Genomic DNA, 23,725 nt, shown 5'->3' with positions numbered 1-23,725 from the left:
TAGTTCTGTTGGCCATATCTAGAATGCATGGCTATCTGCTGAAATCTTTGGCTTTCCATCCAGTAAACTGATGAAAAACCATATCTAGACTCAGAAAGATTTGGGTTCATATCCTGCCTCAAATGTGTACTGGCTGTGTGACCCTGGGCAAGTCACTTAACCTCTACCTCAGTTTCCTCATCTGTAAAATAAGTGGTTGAATTTAATGGCTTCTAAGGTCACTCAGAGATCTAAATTCTATGATCCTATGAACATTGCCTCAATGGGAAAAGAATTGGTCAGATATCCTTGACTTGTTCTATATATTCCACCTGAAAATCTCATGTACTGAAAGTCTCTCAAGCTGATGTACTATTCATGTTTTCTAAAAACTTTCATAAGCCAGCCTCTGAGCTAGGGAGACCTAACTCCAAGCATTAGTTACAAACTGGTTATTTTTACACATAAGGGTTAGTTATATATTATCGATATATCTACATAGATGTATCTATAACTTGGGATGAAGTTATAGATGAGTCAGCCTCTATCGATGGATTATTGGCTCCCTAAACCAATGAAAGCATGACACCAAACCAAAAAAAAAATAACAAAAAGTAAAATTTCACATCAACCAGAAATAGCAAAAAAAAATTTTTTAAGGTTTATATCCATTAAATGTTGTTTCATTCATCGATGCCCTGCATAGTAGCTCTATACCTAGAGAAAAGTGTGAAGTAACAAACAGAATTTCCATCTCCTGGCTTGAAACTGAAAATCAATATCTATCTAATCAAACAGCCTATAGGAAGCAAGATCCCCATCTATCCAACTGAAATGGTGGAGAGCTGCCAAAAATTTTCCTAAAATGCTGAACTCAGAAATATGAGAAATACTTCATGCAGGTGAAAACTTCATTTCAGCGTCCACAATCCATCTGGGCAGTTATCCAACACAGAGAGCCAAATCCTTTATTTCTTCCCAGTTATTCTGATCTTACCATCAGTATCTTTGTGCCAAGTCAAGTGGACTCCATAAGCCCTCAAACTGAGAACCTGGGGAGAGTCATTGTTTTCAAAAGTCTACAGTAAGAGACATGGTAAGTTCCCCAAAGACTGCTTGTCTATTAAGGAACAAGCCTCTAGTCAATTCAGTGGTATCTCCTTTGTACTACTGACATCATCACCATCCCCAAACAACACCAGTGTCCCAAGATACCACATAAGGTCATACAAAAAGCTGAGTCCCAGACCCTTGTAAATTTTTGGACTAAAAGGTAAAAAACATGTAAGCATTCGTCAAGTAAGCTAAATAATGTGAATTTTCAAGTATCAGATACAACCTCTCAGGATTAAAAGCTAGAAGAATATGTTTATTTGCATATGCTGATTGGTTTTCTTTTCTCTCTTTCACTTTCTTCTTTTTAATCAATCCTCCTTTTTTGCTCATGATCCTTGCTTTCCTCTGACAATATCATTTACCTCAGGTAACCTTGAGTTCTCAAGGCCTATTCAAGAAGAGCAAAAATTCTGGTCTTACACCAAACTGAAAAGGCTTCCACTGCAGTCCCCGTGAGGGACTGTGTTTGTCATCTAAAGCTAAAGTTAGAGAGATTCAATATAGAGAGTTGAACACCAGCTAATAGGTTTTTCTCAAATACCAAATCATGAAATTTTTGAGACTGAAATCTAAGGCAGTGGAAGAAGTACTCACACTAATGAAATATGGCAGTTTCCTTTTTGTTTTTCTAAAGGATACCTAATTTAGGAAACCAAGAGTAGGGGACTGAGATAATTAAACATCGGCAGCAAGACAGTGTAAAGATCAGGGATTTAGAGGCAGAAGACCTGATTTCAAAGCCCTACTTATTATCTCTGTGACCTTGGGCAAGTTACATCTGTGGACTTCAGTTTCCTCATCTGTAAAATGAGGGAGTTGTATTAAATGATCTAAAATCCCTTCCAGCTCTAAATCTATACCAGGATAATTTTTCACTCAACAAATATTTGTTTAGTAATTATCATATATAAGGAACTGAGGGGGATACAAACTTGTAATTAAACAGAGATAACTACAAAGTAAGGCAATAAATGTTAAGTGTAATGTTAGCAGCAAGAATGTTAAATGCTATAGGATTTCAGAAAGAGGAAGAGATCGTTCGCTTTTGGGACAATCAGAGAAGGCTCCATGAAAGAGGTGGATTTTGAATAGGGTCTTGAAGGATGATAAGGATTGCACTAATAAGGCAGGGCATAAGACTGAGCATAATCAAAGGAAGATTTGGGAAAATATATCTGTAAAATGACTGGCCCAAGATCACACAACCCAAATGTACTGCCGATATAGTCTCTGCAACACACTGAACAAGTTTAGCTCCTTGGCTTGCCTATCCTAAAGTGGCAGTCCAGCTTTCACAATGACGGAGCACATTAATGAGATTCTTACCTGGATCCCTGGGATAGAATGTTGATAGTGTCAGAAGTTCAGAAAATTCAGCATGAGTAGCAAAGATAAGACTTTGACCCCTGAATCTCCCAGTTCCCAATCCAATGCTCTTTCTACTCTCGACCTGGGTCTTTCTTGCATTCAATCAATCCAGTTCAGCAGGCAGGCCAGAAAAGGAAAGCCATGGTGATAGGGAAGAGGAGGAACAGAGAAGGATAATTTTCAAGACCCGATATCAATTGCAGTCAAGCTTCTGTGGGACACTAGGGAACCTTTCTCACATTTTGTTTTCCTCTCCGAAAGGCAGAAAAACACAGATGGAGATCATTTCTGCCCCTGATGACGTTTCTGAGCAAGCATTTTCCATTGTTCCTGAGCTTTCTAAATGGAAAGACTTGTACTTTTTTAGCCTTGTTCCCCTGGGCCTGGTGTAACTTGGGTTGATAAATCTCCACCTGTTTCTCCATCTGTCTCTTTGCAAAAGGGGGGGTGGGGTGAATTTTACAGCTGAGTACCAGTACACAATGACCTCAGGCCAGAAAATTAAAAATGTGTTCATTTGGATGTAGGTAGCTCTATATTCATGAAACTGAAAGCCGGTGAAGTGAGTACTCATGCATTACCTGGCAATACGTGGAAGCCTGTTCCTGATGGAAACTCCTGAAAAGATGATTAACGAATACTGCATGTTCATTTCACCCCATGACAATATCTGAGGAAGTTTGATGTACCCCTGGGTACATGGCCACTTAAGGCTTCCATTTGTGCTCCTGTATACAATTTGTACAGCAACATATCCAATCTCCCCATCCTGAATTCCCATAGGTTTTGGATCATCATAGATCCAGAGCAGGAAGGGACCTCAGGGGCCATCTAGCCCAGAAGTTCATAACCTTTTTAACATCATGGACCCCTTTAGCAGCCTGGTAAGACCAGTGAACCCTTTCTCAGAATAAGAACAAGAAGGACCAGAAAGAACCCAGCTCCTCTCTTTAGAGACCAGACTCTCCCAGGACTAAAGCCAGTCCATATGTATGGGTTCAGAACTGAGCCACTTAATGGGAAAGGGTGAGAGCCCAATTCTCCCTGGGAGTAGAAGAAAGCTCTTTTATTGTTACACTTGTACCTCCATGCTTAACACGACGTCTGACAAACAGAAGGTGCTCATTAAATGCTGTTTAAATTAAATAGGATCCTTCCATAAAAGGGCTCAAATTGTAGGGGGCAGCATAGAAGGGTGCAATGAACCCTGGCTATGGAGTCAGAGAACCTGGTTTCAAATCATGTCTCTGATGCTCACTACCAGTGTGGTCTAAGACAAGCCCATTAACCTCTCTGGACCCCAGATTTCTTATCTGTAAATTTAAGGGGTAAGGTTACACCTGAGTGCTGGGAATTTTTTTTTTGAAAAAAAATGTTAATAACCATATTTCAATAGAATTAATTTCCTTTGCAATCTTATATACATTTATGCATAGAATCCTATGTATTTTTATGCATAGGATTGCAAAGGAAACCTGGGCAAGTCATTGAATCTTCATGGGTCTTGGTTTCCACATCTATAAAATAAGAAGGGGGGAGGGGATGTTAAACTAGATGATTTTTGAGGTCCTTTCCAGCTATAAATCCCCAATACTATTCTGCCTGTGCGACCAAATGGCTTTTCAGTTACTCTCTTCATTTCTTGCACAAACATCTTGGTAAGACCATGCCCTTTTTTTAATGAATGAACCAGAACATTCCAGATACCTGGTGAAGACATGACAATACAGGAAAAAGAAGAAGGCTAAAACTTCAAGATGCAGATTTAGAAAGATGGAGGCGCTTGAATGGCACCAAACATTGAAGAAAATGAATTGAAAACATAAGGGTCTTAAAACTGGTACTTAAAAGCCCAATTGCTATTCATAGATAGAGAATATATTTTCTCCATGATAATTTCAGAAGCTTCAACAGTGCAGAGAAACATTTATTTGCATCTTAATGGATACTAAAAAAGTAAATATCTCTGTTCCTCCTACCCTAGGTAGGTACTTAGATTCTATATCAAATAAATCTTTGCAAAGTGATGTTTATAGAATTCATTGCAAGAGATAAGCAAATCTTTATGCTTCTTGCAGGACCCATGGACAAAGGAAGGGATTCATTCAGTCAAACACTGATCCTTCAATTGTACTGCATGCCCCGGCTCCCTTTGTAACCTCAGACAAACTCCTAAACACTCCTACTTTGTTTCCTTCTATAAAAGATGACTGGAAAAGTCTGGAAGACAAACAGCTTTCAGATTAAGTAAATCAAACTGGTGATTAAATTAAACAGTAATGAAAACTACAGCCTAATCTAGCTATGAAAACTTTAAATGAATGCTCAAATGTTACATCTTTTGTCATTAAAGCATACTTACACAGTCATTCACAAAAAGCAAAATAGCCTACCTATAGAAGAGTACTAGAGTGTAATCAACAGTATCTCACCACTTGTTGGCATTGTTCAACCCTTGCATCTTTTGAAAGAGGGGAAAATACCTAGCTTACTTTAAATAAGATAAGTTTGGTGTTTATTGTTCAGTTATTTCAATCATGTCCAACTATTTGTGACCCCATTTGGGGTTTTCTTGACAAAGAAACTAGAGTGATAGTCATTTCATTGCAAACAGGGTTAAGTGACTTGCCTGGAGGATTGGAGGGGTGGAGGGTAACTACAAAGCTAGTAAGTGTCTGAGGCTAGATTTGAACTCAGGTCTTCCTGATGCCAGGCCCAGTGCTGCCTGATATAAGCTTGATAGGAGAAATTAATAAAACACTAAATGTCCTTGGAGTAAGCATAATGAGACAGAAAATCTTACAGAATAAGATAGTAGGATATGCAGCTAAAAAGGACCTTGGAAATCATCTAGTCCAGGGCTTCATAACCTTTTCTGTGGCATGGTGCCTAGGAGGCGAAGTAGATACAGAACACTGCACCTGGAGTCAGGAAAACATGAGTTCAAATCCAGTCTCTGACTTTACTAGTTGTGTGACCCTAAGCATGTCACTCAAGCTCTGCTTGTCTCCATTTCCTCCACTGTAAAATGGGGATGATAACAGCATCTACCTCCTAGGTTGTTGTGACAATTAAATGAGACAATATTTGCAAAGTGCCTGACTGTAGTAAGTACTATATAAACGCTTATTGCTTTCCCACTCTGGTCATATGGTAAATATCAGAACAATAGTTTTAAATGCATAAAGTAAAACATATAGGATCTCAAAGAAAATGAATTCTACTAACATATAATTATCAAAATAATTTTTAAAAGTACAATTTAATGGACTCTAAGTTAACAACTTCTGATACTGGTCCAAATTCTCAATTTTACAGATGAGGAAACAAAGGCACAGAAAACTTAAGATTTACTGCCAAAGGTTACCCAAGCAGTGGCTTCAATGGAACTTCATTTTTTGGAATTTATTTCTTAAAAAAGAACAATTTTCTATTTAATCCTGAGATATGAAACAGTCTATGCATTAGACCAGAGAGGAGAAAAGTTCCTCACCCTCATTCTGCTATAATTCACCTCTAACATCAGGCTTTTCATTTCCTTTGGGCCTCAGGCTCTTTAATTGTGAGGAAAGCATTTTGGAAACCTTCAAGCACTGAATAAACATAAATTGTCACTACTGCTATTAAAAAAAAATTTCTCCCCAATGTGATTGACTCATCAAGGGACCAAAACAGCAAAAGAGGAAATATTTTTCCCTTATTTTTTTTCCCTAAATCATCAGGAAAGCATTTATATGTTTCTCAATGGAAATATAAGTACAGATTTCTTGACCAGAGTAAAGGTCGAATGCTATCTCTTTAAGAATTTTAATTCTAATAGCCTAGATGTTCTATTTAGATTCATAAACCCTTAGAATGTCAGAGTAGAAAATGATCTTATAACTCAGCTAGTTCAGCTTCCTCATTTTACAGATGGGTAAACTGAGACCCAGAAAATTGAAATGACACAACCAAGATTAGAAGTTAAGCCTACCACGAACTTTCTACTGCACTGCATTATTCTCATCAGCTTCCTTTCTTCCATTCATCCTCCCTTTCCCCCCCTTCCTTCCTTCCTTTCCTCCCTCCTTTCCTTCTTCTGTCCTCTCCCTCCCTTCTCTCTCTCTGTCCACATAGGAAATCATACCCTTACCTGCAGGTTCTCTGATCACAGGAATATAAATTTTGATCAATGAAACCTTGCAAGATATCTTGGAGTTTACAGGCTAGATTTCTTTTTTAAGGATAGTACCTTAAACCAGAATCACTCTGGCTCTCACAGATTGGCCAACAATAGATCCCAGGCCAAGCCCCATCTGGTTATTGCTTGTGCCCTGATGACTCAGAGTGAATGTAAATAGCAACTGTTTCTGTTTTGGCCAGAAACCCTGAGGGTCTTCTCCCAGATCAATTTTTTTTTTTAACTAGGTAGAAGAAGCCATTCTTTGCCTCATTTCTTACCTAGCCTTAATCACTGAATGAGGATTGCCTCCAACAAACTGAGACCTAGGAAAGATCTTGGCTTAAAAGGGCCAAGGTCTCCCACTGCACCTGGGCCATTTCAAATTGTTCTGATCTATTAGACACAAGTCCTCTCTCACTTAAATCCAATTCACCTGCAAGTCATCACATCACCTTCCTGATGTCATTAGCCCTCTTCTTCCAGAACAAAGGACAAACAACATTATTCTCATCAAAGGCAATTCAAAGAAAGAAAAACATTTCTGGGTTGGTGAAGTTAAAGTTTAGCTTAAGTATTACCTTCTAAGTGAAATCCTTCCTCACTATCCCTCCCCCAAAAAATTGCCTTGAATTTATTTTGCATATATATTGTAGGCAATTCAACAAGCATTAATTAAATGCCTACTGTGGGCCAGGCACTGTGCTAAGTGATGGGGATTCAAAGCAAAGCAAAAGACAGTTCCTGCTCTTAAGGAGCTCACAGGAGACAGCTATAGCTACTGGAGTAAGTATCATAGTACACCAGAGCTGATATGTGACTGAGTAGAAACCTTGGGGCAGCTAGTTGGCAAAGTGGATAGGAGCACCCAGACTGCAATTGAGAAGACCTGAGTCCAAATCTAGCCTCAGACATTTACTAGCTGTGTGACCCTGGGCAAGTCACTTAACCCTATTTGCCTCAGTTTTCTCATCTGTAAAATTATCCAGACAAGGAAATGGCAAACCATTGCAGTATCTCTGCAAGAAAACTCCAAATGGGGTCACAAAGAGTTTTACACGACTGAAACAACTGAATAACAACAACAGAAATCTTAAGATGGAAATGCCCAGTTACTGGTGACTTTTGGAGTATTACGGCCTAGCCCATCAGTAGTAGAGCAACATGGCCCAGTAATGTATAGTCCTTCTGGAAGAGATGGGCCAAAGCTAAGGGGAGAAACTCTACAAAGGCATAAAAGAACTCCTAAGGTCCCAGGGTGGGAAGGACCACTTGGCCACGCAACTTCTCTACACATCTTACTACCATTGTACCAGCAGTTTAAGCCAATTCTCTCCAGGGACCTTGTGCTTCTAGTAGAATCTGCTAGGTTTTATGTGATCCTGAATGTGGTTCCTTGGTATGTGAACTGCTTCTTTCTGGATGCATGTAGGATTTTTTTTTTCTATTGATGTGAGTGCTCTGTATTTTGACTATGAAATTTCTAGGACTTTTCTTTTTGGCATTCCTCTAAGGAAGGGATTGGTGAATTCTTTCATTTTTACTTTGCCTTCTAGTTCTAATAGATCTAGTCAGTTTTCATTTATAATTTCATGAAATATAGCATCCAGGCTTTTTAAAAAAATCATCATTTTATGGAAGTTCAATTACTCTTAAATAATCTCTCAAACCTCTTTTCCTGGTTAGTTGTTTTTTATATAAAATATCTTAATTTTCTTTTTTTCCATCTTTTGATAATGTTCAAATATGTCTTACTGTCTCAGGAAATCATTGATTTCTGTTTGGTCTATTTTGGTTTTCAGGGAGTCCACTTCTTCAGTAAGGTTTACCATTTTCTCTTCTAAGCTACTTATTCTCCTTCCAAATCTTTCTTCCAGAGCTTTTATTTAATTGCTTATGTCATACTTAATTTATTCTAGGTATTCAGGTAGTCCTTGTAGAAAATTCATTTTTTCCTTTGAGCATCTGCTTGCAATTTTTACAGATACTTTCTCCTTCAGGTGTATATCAAGATTTGCAGTACTTTTTTATACAAGTGGCATTTTCTTTGATTTACTCATATCTCCAACTTGAATTAATTTCTGAATTCGGGCTTTGTGTCAACCAGGTTACTTTCCGAGTGAGATATAGCCTCTGTGAAGACTTCTCAAGGTGGTGATTAAGAGATTATCTGGAAACTAGAGGCAGGTTCTGAGAGAATGAACAGGCCATAAGTTTAAATTACCTAAACCTATAGGAATTCAGCCCTAAATCCCCTCTTGATGGCCACACCACTGCCACATCAGCATTAGGTTTGCTAAATAAGGACATGTATGTTTGGATAGGCTATACCCTGTTTCCTTGTTCTTTGTCTCTGGGGAAGAATTTTCATGCCTAGAATGTAAGCCCACCTCCCAGCTAATGGGAATAAGGGATAGTGGTGAGTGGAGGTTTGTTTGCATTAGGGCATATAATCACTTTTTGCTTTCTGTGCCTCCCCTCTCTCCTGCTGGTAGTGTACCGAGGGAGCAGACGCCCCTTCTCGAGAGATTGTAATAAAGAGTAACTTTTGCTTCCACCTTGAGAAGTCTCTGAGTTTAATTGATTTAGGGTGGCTGTACCACACAGCTTTGGAGATCCCACCGAGATATGTCCACTCATGAGCAAGACCCCTATCCAGACCCTGGGGGTCCATGCCATCAGAGAGCTTTCTCCAACAGCCCTCAGGCCAGACTTAGGGAGCCTTCTCTCCAGTTGGGTAACGACTTGAAGAGAGAAGCTCAGGAAAGCAAAAGTGAAAGCAGGGCAGCAACAAGATTTTGTGAGGTCCACCCATCCAGCGTCTGATCAGTCCATAAGTTGTATGCATACAGCCCGGAGGTAAGCAGTTCTTAGGTCTCCTCTTAGTAGGTCTCTGACCTGGAGGGAAGGTGATGACCCTTGACCAGAATTCACTAATTGTTGAGTCCCTGACTGGGGTTAGAGGTGACTCTGCCCCACCAAATTCATGTTGACTAATTAGTGAGTCTCTGACTTGGGGACAAGAGCGATCTCTCCCAAACAAATTCATTGTGTATTGCCTATAGGTAAGAGAATCATGGGCAAAGAGCAGTCTAAAGTAGCAGGTCAGAAGCTGCCGTTTGACATTCTGGAAGATAATCCTTTAGGGAGTTGACTCCAGAATTGCAATGAGTCATAAAGGGAAAGATGAGATACAAAGGGAAGATAAAAGAGAAAATGATTAAATATGATTTGATAATTTGAGGATTCTACAGCAATTTGTTGTATGTCTATTTTGTGTTCCTGTTTGTGTCTGTGGTGTGAGTGAGTGAGTATCCTGTGTAATTTGATGCCCTTTACAGCCAGGTAGCATCCCAAGGCTGCAGCTGGACTATGTGCAGTTTTAAGGGAACTTTAATCAAAGTCCCTCAGAGGGATAGGTAGGTAGAAGGAAAGGCAAGAAAGTTTAATCATGTAGGAGAGAGGAGTATGTGTAGAAAATTTAAGAAAGGTATAATTTATTTGCACAGTGTGAATAGAGGTTTTGAAAGTAAAAAGGTTTGGAAACTCTTGAAGAGTTATTGAAAAATATTCTCTTCCTGTCTCCTGCATTCCAACTTTGGCCAAGTTGTTGAATGTAGAAGAGAGAAAGATAAGGAGGAAAGGAGGGTGAATCTTTCCCCCTCAGATGAAAAGGAGGCAGGCTAAATAAGCCTTTAACCATTCCCCGCCTTACCTAAAACAGAAAAGTTTTTGTGTACCAGAACACAAACAAAGGTAATTTATGGGCTGCCCGGGCTGTGCTGGGGGCAGCAGCTTGTTGGGGGTGGCTGGATTCAGCAGCTGCTGAGGCCGTGATGTTTCCCCACGGGCCCCAACTCATTCAAATTGGTAAATATATTAAATGAAATGTGATGTACTTAATTTCAGAATTTATTACGCTGTTTGGCACTAAGGTAAATTGGGAAAATGTAAGGGTCTGAAATTTGTTACCTCAGTTTATCTCACATGAATGGAAGGTGCCTAACACAATGCCTAGCAGAGGGCAGATACTGAAAATGTTAACAACTATTCCTTAATTAGAGGTGACCAGTTGGAAACACAGTCAACAGGATTGGAGCCATCTGCTTGGTAATGTGTCTATTTCAAGTTTAAAACCTCTAGTATTGTTTCAAACTGGTAAACTTTTGTATTGTTATGTTGAGTAGCTTTTCATAATTTGAATGTTATTAAAGTAAACTGAAAGAAACTAAAGGACAGTGGGGAGAAAAATTGTGTAAGACCAGCGAATTGTTTAGAATGCATAGTAAAGTTGTAAAAGCAGTTTGGGAAGAGACAGGGGGAGAGGGAGAGCCCTATTCAATTATGTCCCTTCAGATTTGCAAAAGAAAGCTGTGTAGTAGTCTTGGTGAGTGTAATTTGGATGGGGGTCTTAAATTCCCCTCCCTTGGATGGGGATAGCTTTAGATAGTTTAATTAAGTTGAGAAAGTGTGAGGAAGTGGTCTGTTTTAAGCAGAGGGATGGAAAAATAATTTTTTTGAGCTTAATTTGAAAACCAATAAAGTGATAAAGGGTTACACCCTGTGCAAATTGCTGAAGCCTAAGATCTTCAGGAGGGAGGTTCCATCTGATAAGCCTCTAAGAAGCAGAGGGGACTTTTTCTTAGTTCCCTTAAGGAAGTAGGAAAGACAGAGGATTTAGAGCAGGAATTGTCACCATGTGTCTTTTTAAGGGAATGTATAAATTTATGGAGGATATTTCCTTTTAAAGGGCCAAGAATATTGGATTTAAAACAAAAATGTTTTTTAATTGTTTGTCATTAATGATTATAAATTCGGATCTGATTGGATTTTAAGTTTACTGTTAAAAAAATGGTTGTTATGAGATGTGGCATTATTAGTTAATGTAATTGTTAGAAGTACTAAGAATAATAAGATTGATAATTTCTATATGTGATAATCTGGAAATGCAATTGATGTTATCTGAAGTTTATTGTTTAAGTTATTACTATATTTATAAATTGTATTATATTTCTAAAACTCTTAGATTGTAAAATTTGAGGGACCATTGTGAGGTAGAAATGGTGTTTAGGTAACTCTTGAATGGGTCTTGTAGTGATAAAGATGAGATAATTTGAAACTGTTAAATACCTAGTGAGGTATATTTGATTATAAGACTATGATAGCAGATTTTCATTTAAAATCTTGACTATTATAAAAATATATGGTGGTTTAAAGTTATAGTTTCAACATATTGATGAGATTAATGATTCTCTGATCAAAGTGATTGGGAGTACATTCATCTAAATTGATAATGGGTTATTTCAAAGTTTATTATAATTTTGGAAATAATTTTATAATGTATGCCCTGTGGTACAAACATATTTTTATTGTGAACAACTTATTGTTGTGTATTGATTTGGAATTAATGAGGTATTCTCTCATATATCAGGGCTTCAATTAAAAAAAAAAAAAGAAAAGAAATTTTCTTTTTAACCCAGGCTTTTTTATGGCTAATAACCATGTTTGTTGGGGGATGGGCAGCATGAGCCAAGCTCTTAAGGCAGGGACTAGTGGTCATGGGGAAATCTAGGCCTTGAAGTGCCTTCATTGGGAGTGGCATTGAAGTGGAATCAGGAATCTGGGTGTAGCCTGAGGCTGTCAGACAATGATGGGCTAGCATAGATAAAAGGGAAAAAAAAAACCACCAGTCTATAGGGGTGGGAGTGGCCCCAGGAGACTGTTGGACCTGGTGAAGGGGTCCAGAAAGAAAGAAAGATTTTTTATTGAGTCTGTTTTAAGTTTTTAATATACTGCTTACATATTTCTGAATTTTCTTATGTGATGTAATCACATAAGCAATTAGTTATGTTGCTAGAAGGGAAATTTCTTTTATAATCTAGAATGTTGTTAAATTAATTGTGCCTTCAGAGAAAAGAGAAAAAGGAATGAATCGGGGCTGTTGGGGCATTCTATATGGTCCTGTTTTGTAACATTGCCTTTTAAGTATTGTAATTTAAGAAATGAGAACTTCCAAGTTTTGTCAGTGTTTAAAGGGAAGTTTTAGCTGGGATTATCTGGCTTTCACTTATGAAGTTTAAAATTGTTAACTAAGCTATTTGGAGTTATTGTTTAAGTCAAGCACTGGTAAAAGTATTTTGTGTGTGAAAAGAACCTTGGTAATTATGCAAAAAAAAAAGGGGGAGAGATTTTGTGAAAACTCATAATTCTTATACAGATACCTTTTGACTAGAGAATTTAGGTAATGCAGAATTTTATGGTAATTAGGAAATCGTAAGCTGTTTTTGAGAAAGGGAGATACTTTTATAAAAAAAGTTTTGATAAAATCTTTGATATTTCTTTTAGAAGGCCTACTAAATTTCTATTTGCAAGAAAATTATGTCCAAACCTACTATGAACTTAGAGTTTCATTTCTGGGTTTGTTGTGTCCTTGGACTAGACTTTAGAGAAACAGTCTCAGTGGGAGCAGTGTCAGAGATCTAAGGCTAGTGATTAATACAAAAGCATATAAGCTATAAGTAGGAAAGATCTTACTATTATATGATTTGAATTCACTCCATGGCCTAGCAAGAGCTAAAATTACTATATAAGATTCGAGTCCTGAAAGTGTCTCACTCTTTCAGATTAAGGATGGTTAGAGAGGGATAAAGAAGCTTGAGAAGCAAAGAGGGCAGGGAATGACTAACCAGAGGTAGAGAAAGATCAGATATTAGTTTTAATCCCCACCTTCCCTCCCAGTCTAAAAGCTCCACCTCTATCTGAGAGAAAAAAACAACAGGCTCAGGAATTATGAGCCAAACCAGACAATAGTGGGAGATAACTACTCCTGGATGGTGGAGAAGTGGTCAATCAAGCAAGTATGAGGCAGATTTTGCATCAGGGTAGCCACTGGGATGTCCAGCAACCTGTGTGAAGCAGTCTTGACTTGGTTTGTATCTCCTGGTATTTATACCTTGGCCCGCCAGATGGTTGATGGGTGCATTATTTGTCAAAGGACGACCACCCAGAATTAGACCATTTCAGAGTATACTGGTGGATTTCACCGAGTTGCCCCTGGATGGGAGACTGAAATATCTCCTAGTCATAGTGGACCACTTGACCTCTTGGGCTGAAGCTCTTCCCTTAGCCCAAGCTACTGCTCCAGCAGTGAGCAAAGTCCTATTGGAACAAATAATTCCCAGATATGGGGTAGTAGAGAGGATAGACTCGGATCAGGGAACACACTTTATCTCCAAGGTTCTCCAATCCCCAATGAAGGCCGTGGAAATTACTTGGGAGTATCATATTCCCTGGCGCCCTCTCTCCCAGAAAAGGTGGAAAGGATGAATCAGGAAATAAAAAGACAACTTACCAAATTAACATTAGAGACCCAATTACCTTGAACAAAGTGCCTACCTTTAACCTTGTTAAGGATAAGGACAAAGCCTAGAAGGGACATTGGATTGTCTCCATATGAACTCCTCTATGGGCATCCATATCCAACAGGGAAAGGAGTCTTGAACACAGGCTGTAAGGACAAGTTTCTTAGAGAATACGTACAGTCCTTGGCAAAATCTCTGATCTTGTTACAGAAGAAAGGACTAATAGCCCAAACACCTCCTCTGGGGCTCCCAGTGCACAAATTTTAGCCTGGTGATTCAGACCTGAAAAGAAGAGAAACTCACTCCCTCATGGGAAGGGCCATTCCAGGTCCTCTTCACTTCAGGTACTGCTATAAGGACTCAGGAGCGTGGGTGGATTCACTACACGATTTTAAAGGACCGGTAGATCCCCCTGCTGTATGGACTGTTGAATCTGGACACCCTGAGAAGCTGAGACTGCGTCTCTGGTGGGAACCTCTTACGAGGTGGCCACATGGCCCATGAAGAACAAGGGTTGGAAGTGTTTGGGCTCTTTGATTCTCATAATTATTATTCTACTATTTCTTTTTGTGTTACATAATCAGAGTGTGATGCCAAGAGGATTCCTTTAGTTATCTCTCTTACAAGTTTTGGACTTTTTGCTTTTCTTTGTTGTAGTTATTATACTATGCCTCCTATTTGGCCCTTGTATACTAAACTGTTTAGTATCCCTTATTTCTCCTAGATTACAATCTGTTGTTTATTCTGAATCTGTTAAATTAAGGGTTTTAAGGGCTCCAGGGAATATGGAAGAAGGGAATAGATTTGAGGGGAATGATGGTGAAATAAAAACTATGGAAGACAGGGTGTGGTATGATAGTATAAGAGAAGGTGACAAACTGGTTGATGAACTATATCAGCAATAGTGTGAGAAGTCTTCAGGCAGTATGAAATGAGAGGAGGGATTGAGTGAGATATAGCCTCTGTGAAGACTTCTCAGAGTGGTGATTAAGAGACTGTCTGGAAACTAGAGACAGGCTCTGAGAGAATGAACAGGCCATAAGTTTAAATTACCTAAACCTATAGGAATTCAGCCCTAAACCCCCTCTTGATGGCCACACCACTGCCACATCAGCATTAGGTTTGCTAAATAAGGACATGTATGTTTGGATAGGCTATACCCTGTTTCCTTGTTCTTTGTCTCTGGGGAACAATTTTCCTGCCTAGAATGTAAGCCCACCTCCCAGCTAATGGGAATGGGAAGATTTTCGTGCCTAGAATGTAAAGCCACCTCCCAACCAATAAGAGTAAGGGATAGTGGTGGGTGGAGGTTTGTTTGCATTAGGGTATATAATCTCATTTTGCTTTCTGTGCCTCCCCTCTCTCCTGCTGGTAGTATACTGGAGGAGCAGATGCCCCTTCTCACAAGATTGTAATAAAGAATAACTTTTGCACCACCTTGAGAAGTCTCTGAGTTTAACTGAGTTAGGGTCACTGTACCACACATTTCCCTACTGTACTTTTGGATGGGGTGGTCTGCCCAGCTTGACCTTACCTTGGGTTTCCTGGGTTCTTAAACTGACCTTCACTTTCCGAAGTTAGGCCTCCCTAAATCTTTGAACTTCAGGGCTTTCTCTGGTATCTCAAGACTAAATGTCAGGGACCTTGGAGCCTTAGGCACTGTGGCTGTCCTGATCTAAGTCCTGAAGTGTTGTGATTGGGTTTCTAATATGTTCAACCTGGGGCTTACTGATAACCTTGGGACTTTTTCAAGGGACCCCTCTGCTTTGGTTGCTTCGGATCACAGAGAATATTGATTTGTCCCATCTCAGATTGTGCCAGTATCTCAAAACTGGCTCTGGCTACACTGGAGTCGCCTCCTTGCCTGTTGCCCTTGGGCTTCTGAATGACTTTTTGTGCAGTTTTGGGGTGGAAGAAGCTGCTTGCTTTAGTTTCTCATCGGATTTCTTGATCCTTACTGGTCTGGTGCAAACTTTTGCTGGAGTATGTGGAAGGTGAGCAGTCTGCATCCTTTTAAGGCCGCCGTCTTGGCAGGAAGTCCTCTCCTATGTTGGTACTTAGAAATTATCCATTCTTTTTCTAAATGCTAACAAATTAACTCTTTGATAACACACTGTAGAATTTTACCAGTAATTAAGCCAGGCTTTTTTTTTTAACCTATATAACACCCCAACCAACTAGGAACATTACAGGGTGTAGGACCAGTTGTGCAACCAAAACCAAATGATCTCTTCAGTAATACAGGCCAGTAAAGGAGATTAGGTAGCTATTCCAAACACAAAAGGACTAAGGTTTTTGGAGTGAGATAAAACAAGATCATTATCACCCCTGTCCTTTTCTACAATAAGCACAAAGAACCCATAACAAAAGCTAGGCTTTAGAAAGGGCTTTTTCCCATTAGGAACATTCAAATAGGAATCAGTTAATTTATCTCAACTGCTTGAATTTTCTATTTATTATCTGTTTTTCAAATCTTTTAATGGGTAATCAGATTAATGAGCTGCTCTGAGGAAATTGTTCACATTTCATTTTGCTTTTTCACTTTGGGCTAGTGACCCTTTCCAAGGGCAAATTAATTCAGAGATGAGATAATAATCTTTTGTTTTTCACTGCTCTTGAGGCATTACCCTCTTTGTTTGGGAAAGTCACCCTTCCCCTTTACTAGTCCACAATACTGGAGAGATCTGCTGGTCTCCTTTTCCTTCCAGTCCTGACATCCTGACATTAGCAATGGTCAGTAATATTATTCTTCAGTGCAAAAGGGAAAGTCCATTTAGTAATGTCCCTTGTTAACTGTGAAATGATACACTCGAGGGAAAATGTCTTTCTTAGCTCTAACATTTCTTCATTATACACAAGGAAACAGGAAATTGAACTGTATGTTTAAGGGGAAAAGTCAATCTTATTAAGGCAAGGTTTCTCATCTTATCTAATTGTGAAAATTCCCTTAGGATGATGTTACATTTAAACAGGGGTATTAAAGGGGTTACCTTTGTCCCAAAGGTGAGTAGAACTGAATTAGAATTCACATGCAAGTACTTTAAAATACTTTGATTATATTAAAGAAATTATTTAGAGAACATTTATAGACACTCATAGAAAGAACATTGGGTATATTGGAATTGGTATTTGATTACTTCTGTAGGACTTGGTTTTCTCCTGTTTCAATGGAGACTATATTTATCTCAAGTATGTGTTGAGATGTAAATTGTAGGGGTGCTGGGACCCCAAAATCACCACATGGATCCTGCCCGAATAAATTTGACCCAAGCCTTCTTTCAGCCAAAGACAAGGTTTATTAAAGATGAGCCACACAGGCCAGACTCTTAAGGAATCTGAACATCTGTGACACTTGTAAGGACAAACATAAGGACTCAGCCCCTAAATGGGAGCCAGGATGGATCTTATATACAGCCAAGTAATTTGGGGTGACCAGAGGAGGGGCTGGAAGGAGGATCTTGAAGTTGGGGTGACTGGGGGAGGAGTTTAGGGAGAATCCTGATGGGAATGTCTGGGAGGTTGAATGGAGTCATCCAGGAATAGACAATGGAGGGCTAGGCTTTATTAGGGTAACAAAAAACTGGAAGATAGAGTTCAGAAGGTAAGGAAAAGGTTGAATGAGGTCTGGATAAGATCAAGGATGGGAAATACAACCCAGGGCTATAGACAATAGAGGACTAGGTTTAATGAGGGCATCAAAGAACCAGGAGACAGGGCCCAGGGATAAGGATAAGAATGACTTCAGGGGACTGCTAGACTTCCTTGACCAGGTAAAGGTTCAAAGAAAGTTTAAGGGTTTTCTGGGGCCCATAGACAAACGGATCCAAATTCTTTTTTGGGGTGAGGGGCAAAGGTCTTGGCTTGGGGCCACACCCCATCATATGAAGGAGAAGAAGAGGAAGAGGAAGAAGTTATTAAACATTTATAAACCCACCCTTTGTCCATATTTATATAAATATATATCACAGCCCTTTTTGTTGTAGCAAAGTACTGTAAACTAAGGGGATGCTCATCAACTGGGGAACAGTTTAGCAGGTTGGGGCATATTAATGCAATGTAATATTACTGTGCCGTAAATAATGATGAAAGGGAAAAATTCAGAGACATCTAGGAAATTTTTTATGAATTTATGCAGAATGAATTTAGCAGAAACAAGAAAATTTGTAATAACTACAATATTATAAAGAAAAATAACAATCAAAACCCTAAGACTATGATCAACAAAATGACCAGTTAAGACTCCAGAAGACTAGTGATGAATCATGCATCCCACCTCTGCACACAAAGGTGATGGATTCAGATACAAAATTAGATGTTCATTTTCAGACATAAACAAGGAGTTTAATTTGTGTGACTATACTTTGTTATAAAGGAAGTCTTTTGTTGTTTTATTTTTATTGGGAGGAGAGGGGTAAAGAGTTGAGGGAAAGAGTGATAATGGTGCTCGAAAAAGGAAGAATACCAAAAAAGTGTGAATAAATCATTAAAAAAATAAACAGAGGATAGCAGAAGTAATTTTCAAAGAAAGTACTGGGTTAAATTTTAATTATATGAAAAAAGAAATATAAAAAACTATGTAGTGAGGGAAATGCAAACCATATATAACAGAAGTTCACAGTTTAATAAGCAAATCTATTTTTTTGCTTTTCTTCATATATCAGAAACATTCCTGTTTGTTAATACTTATCAGTTTCATAATACAAAAGAAAAAAATTAAGAAAAGACTGAGGAAAAGTCAATATTGCTCATGAAAGGTCTTTAATAAAGAGTAATCTTCACAATAGAATGAATTCTCAAATGAACAAACCAAGTCAATATGTTCATCACTGGTTAGTCCACTAAATTCCTCTTATTTGTCACATTCAAAATCACCCATTCAGCCACCTATATAAATATGTAACAGCCACCGGAGTCTTGGACTAACCTATCCTACTATGTATTATTATTATTATTATTATCATTTTGCTATTTATTTGTCTGAATATAGAAAAAGGTAGCAGAATGGATGGAGTTCTGGGACTGGAATCAGAAAGACCTGAGTTCAAATCCTGCCTCAGACATGTACTAGTTGTGTAACTCTGGTCAAGTCACTTAACTTCTGTTTGCTTCAGTTTCCTTATCTGTGAAATGAGGATAATAATAGCACCCACCTCCCAGGATTGTTGTGACTGTCAAATGAGGTAATAATTGTAAAGGACTTAGCATGGTGCCTGGCACATAGTAAGCACTATATAAATGTTAGCTATTATTTATTACTTATGCTTTTAAAAGTCAGCTTACAAAGTGAACAGTTAACTTTTATTTGTTGATGAATTTAACGAGTGCAGATGAAATTCTTGCTTTATTTGGCATTATCCTTATCTCTATACATGCCTTATTCTCCTACTAGACTGTAAGCTCTGTGATGGTATGGCCTATGTTTTGTACAAACTTATACCTCCCACAGTGCCTAAAATAATGCTCTGTGCAAAAGAGGTGCTTAATAAATGCTTGTTGAAATGAATTAAATAAATTAAATTTTTGGATTGAGTGACTAATCTAATTCAAAACAGACAAAAAAAACAGCTTTTGTCCAGATTTGCAGATTTTTTTCTAAAATAACCCAGATTGGCAACTGGTACGTTCAACCTTTACTTCAGTTCCTGCTCAAAATTAGCTCTAAAAAAAAGAAAAGAAACAAACAAAACCTCTCAGATTTGGTTCTTAATCAGATTTGCTATAATTCTCCCATATATCTACCTATAATCTGGATGCTTAATAGCACAGATAGTAACATCTGTTGCAAATATTCTACCCTGCTTGTACACAAAGTGCTTTCCTGAAACAGTTTGTTCTATCCAAATTTAAGAAAAAAATCACAGTAATAGGAATGCTGTGCAACCTACCGTCCTAGAATTCATGGCTTTTTCTAAATTTTAGAGATTTTTCTAAAAACAAAAACCATGTACAACCCTTCACAGAATTATAGACTATTAGATCATTAGCTTTTGACAGATTTCAGTAGTCACAAGTCCTCCCCGCCAAAAAGGAAGGCCACCCACTAATCCCCACACTTGTAGGAAGAAAAAAAAACTTAACCACACAAACTATGCTTAAATAGAAAAAGTACTGCTATGTTTACCAGTTACCTAGTTAATTCAACAAATGCCAATATGGGTTTTTCAAGCAATAATTCTCTCCTTATTCACAAGAGTTGAGGTTTTTTTCCCCCTTAAAGATGTGGGTAGAGCCAGTTTTAGAAAGAGGAAGACCTCCTTTCAAGTCCTGCCTTTGACACATACTAGCTGTGTGACCCTGGGTAAATCACTTAACCTGTCAGTACTCTAAGCAATTTTCTAAGGATATAAGATTCAGGGAAAGTGCTAAACTGCAGTAATAAAGGGATTTGCCTCACCCAGGAGTTCGTGTTATAGCATTGTGATATCACTGTGATATCAATGAAATCACAGGTCCACTCTCTCTCCTTATATTGAATTACCTGAATATTACTCTCTATTCTCCACTTTACTCTGCCTATGTAGAGAAAACTTTATGATGCTTCAGGTAATTGAATCAAACCACTCATTACTTTGCTCAGTTTAGAAAGTTCACAGACACTATTTTTCTCCTGGAAGGGATCAGACAAAAGATAGGTTGAATCTTTTGTTAATGTAGAGACTCTGAACTCATTGCTTTTCCAGAGCAATGCCATCTCTATCACTCCCTTGATATTTGAGTGTAGCCCTAAGAGAGTGGGATAGTCTTTCTTTAATGCTATCAGCTTTTAGCTAAGACTGGTAGCAAAACAGAAATCAGAGGGTGAACATAGGAAAATATACACTAGAAAATATAGCATGAGAGAGAGAACCCTAGTTTTCACCCAAGGGGAAGTTAGACAAAGTCACATTTTTTTCATCATTTTCTCAAGTATAAACAATTAACCGAACAATAAATCAAGCCTTGATTTGTAGTGTTTGTTGATTTCTGAAATGTAACTGCTAACACTGAACATTTAACAATTGACTTGTGAGCTGATTAGAGCTGGCTCCAGCACACCCCAGGATAGGGATAAGTGTACTTCCAGTAGCCCACAGATCCCCAGTCCCAAAGGAGAGGACTTCATGTGCTCTGGGAACTCGTTTTGGGACTAGCTTGCCCTTCTGAGAGGGGAAGATCGTTTTTTTCCTTTTCCATTTTACTTTGTTTCACTTTTGTGAGCTGTTTGTTTACTTTTTCATTTTAATTTTGTTCTCTCTAAACTATTTTGTTCCAGGAAGAGCTACCCTCTCAAGAATTTTTAAAAAGAAGGATGACTTTTGCTCTTGATCTTTATTTCCATCTGCAGAGCGTGTCTAGACTCTTAAAGCCTCTCCCTTGGACTTTAGTTGAGGAAGATGGAAAGGGATAGCAACTGTTAAAAAGACATAGTGATAAAGACATGTTTAATTAGAAAGTGCAGTGGGACCATAGCCTGTTCTCCATGTTAATTCCCAGGGAAGAGCCACTAGTGTTTACATTCCCATCCCAACCCACTGTCCCCAGTGTGGGATCATAGCTCATTCTGTTCTCACATTATCTCATGCATTTCCTTTACTTTCACCCACTCCTCTTTCCTTTACTCCCCCTTCTCTAAAAACATACCTCAAGAGAAAGCAGTATGAGCTGGGAAAGGAACTTTGTTTCTGTAAATCATGCTGAAGAAAGTCCACCCCACTCAGCTATCATTTAATCATACTGAAGGACAGGCAGTTTTGCCCTAGCTGAGACATCCAGATCTTTGGAAGCCCATTTTAGTTCTGAGAAAGCTCAACAGAGCCAGAGCTGAGAGGAATGCAAGATTAAATAGAAACATTCAAACTATAGGAAGGAGGCAACATGGAGAATGTTGCTCTCCTTGTTTCAAATCAAGAATTTCTCAGCCCTTTCACAAAGTATCAGTTTTGATGCTTATCTGCTTCTGCTGGGCTCCTTCTGCCCCAGCCACCCTTCCCTGGCGTGACAGGGTGATGCTTTTGGATATGGCATTTTATATTGATGTAGCACCTTATTCCAAAGTATTTAGCACACTTGGCAGACCTTGATTAATTCTGCATCACAATAGGAAAGTGATATTAAATATGAAAACTTTCTAATTTTCCCCTGTGGATACTCCAATCAGAAAAGGGAAAAATAATCAAACTTTCCCATATTCTCTTGTCACCTGAGGCTTAAGAATGGCTCAGACCTAGTTATCTGCCCCCTGCCTCTGAAGCTTGCAAATGTAGAAGGTCACATAGTCTCCTTTGTATCACACTTCATAGAGAGCTGATCCACTTCTATGTGGAGAGAATACTGATTCCCACCAATATAATATAAACCCACGGAGGATTTAATTTAGTCCATTTCTCTAATGGGCTCATTGTTCTCTTTTCAAGATAAAGCTGAAGATCAGAAATAGTTAAAGGAGTCTCTGTGACCATAGTATCTTCAGATTTAGAGTTGGAATGAACTTCAGGGCTTACCTAATCAAACTCTTAGTTTACAGTTGAGGGTCATAAGGATAAAAGAAATCTGGAATCGAAAGCATTTGACACTTAGTAAATAAGCAATCATCCAAGCTACTCTGCCTCTCTGAGTAGATAAATGGATTAGAACTAAGTAATGTATGAAGAGAAGATGTTTTCTGGATGGTAGCCCTATTACTTTATGAGCCCCACCAAAGGAAGTCACTAATAATTCACCAGCATTTGAGTCAGGTAGAAAGAATTGCTACATTAACTGTAAATCCTACCTAACTTGATCAGGTTTCTTACTAAAAATGTTAAGCATTAAATTTAAAAAATTTAAGCATTAAACATCATCAGTTTCTGAAAACTATATGTCACCAATCCCTGGATAAACGTTCTCATTCAATACAGGAAACAAAAGAAGGGGAGTTATTATTTGTAGCACAGACCATGGAGCTACTCTCCCAATCCCTATTAGCACCAGCAGGCTACATCCCCAGAAGATAGCTACTTACTGTACTCACATCCTAGAACAGCCCTGAGAAGATGAGAATAGCTTTCTAATTCTGTAACTCAGAGGTCTTAACTTGAGGTCTGTAAACTTGTTCTTTTTTGAACATTTTGGCTTAATTTTAAATATTCAATATATAGTAATTATAATTCATTATAATTATTTCCTTTATAATCCTATTTAATTTCATGTATCTAAAAGCATTATTTTGAGAAGGGGTACATGGACTTTATCAGATCACCAAAGGGGGTCCATGACTCACACACACAAAAAAGGTTAAGAACCCATATCTTAGCTTTTAAGACCCAAATACTGCGCTACTACCATTGATTTTCAAGTAATATCAATTAATCAGACAAACTTAATTAGCTTTTAGAAAGAGTTATTTACTAAAGTGCTATAGTAACAAGTCTTGGTACAAAACATTCCCAAAAAGCTGTGACACACTTTCTCACCAGGATTTACAGAGTCTATGGGAAAATGGACTCCAGCTTAGACAACACTGATGGCAAAGGGGTAGTGCATCCCTCCTAACTGTGGAAAGTGCCTTTCTTTCCCTCATGCAGTACTTTTGAAGCTGCCTTTCCTCAGTTTGTCTTTAACTGTGAACTGGGTCAGCTGTTTCAGGGAGTAGGACAGTGATAATAAACAAACAAAAAGTCCAAATCCATGAACCCTCCAAAGCCCAGGCTAGGTAAATGCAACAAATAGGGTTTCTCTACTTCCCCCATGTTGATAATAGTTTTCACTTCACCCCTGGGAGAAA

The sequence above is a fragment of the Phascolarctos cinereus genome, unplaced genomic scaffold, assembly GCF_003287225.1.
Source record: "Phascolarctos cinereus isolate Bilbo 61053 unplaced genomic scaffold, phaCin_HiC Scaffold_726;HRSCAF=1367, whole genome shotgun sequence".
Lineage (NCBI taxonomy): Eukaryota > Metazoa > Chordata > Mammalia > Diprotodontia > Phascolarctidae > Phascolarctos > Phascolarctos cinereus.
The sequence above is the reverse complement of the archived record's forward strand: the minus strand, read 5'-3'. Positions refer to the sequence as shown.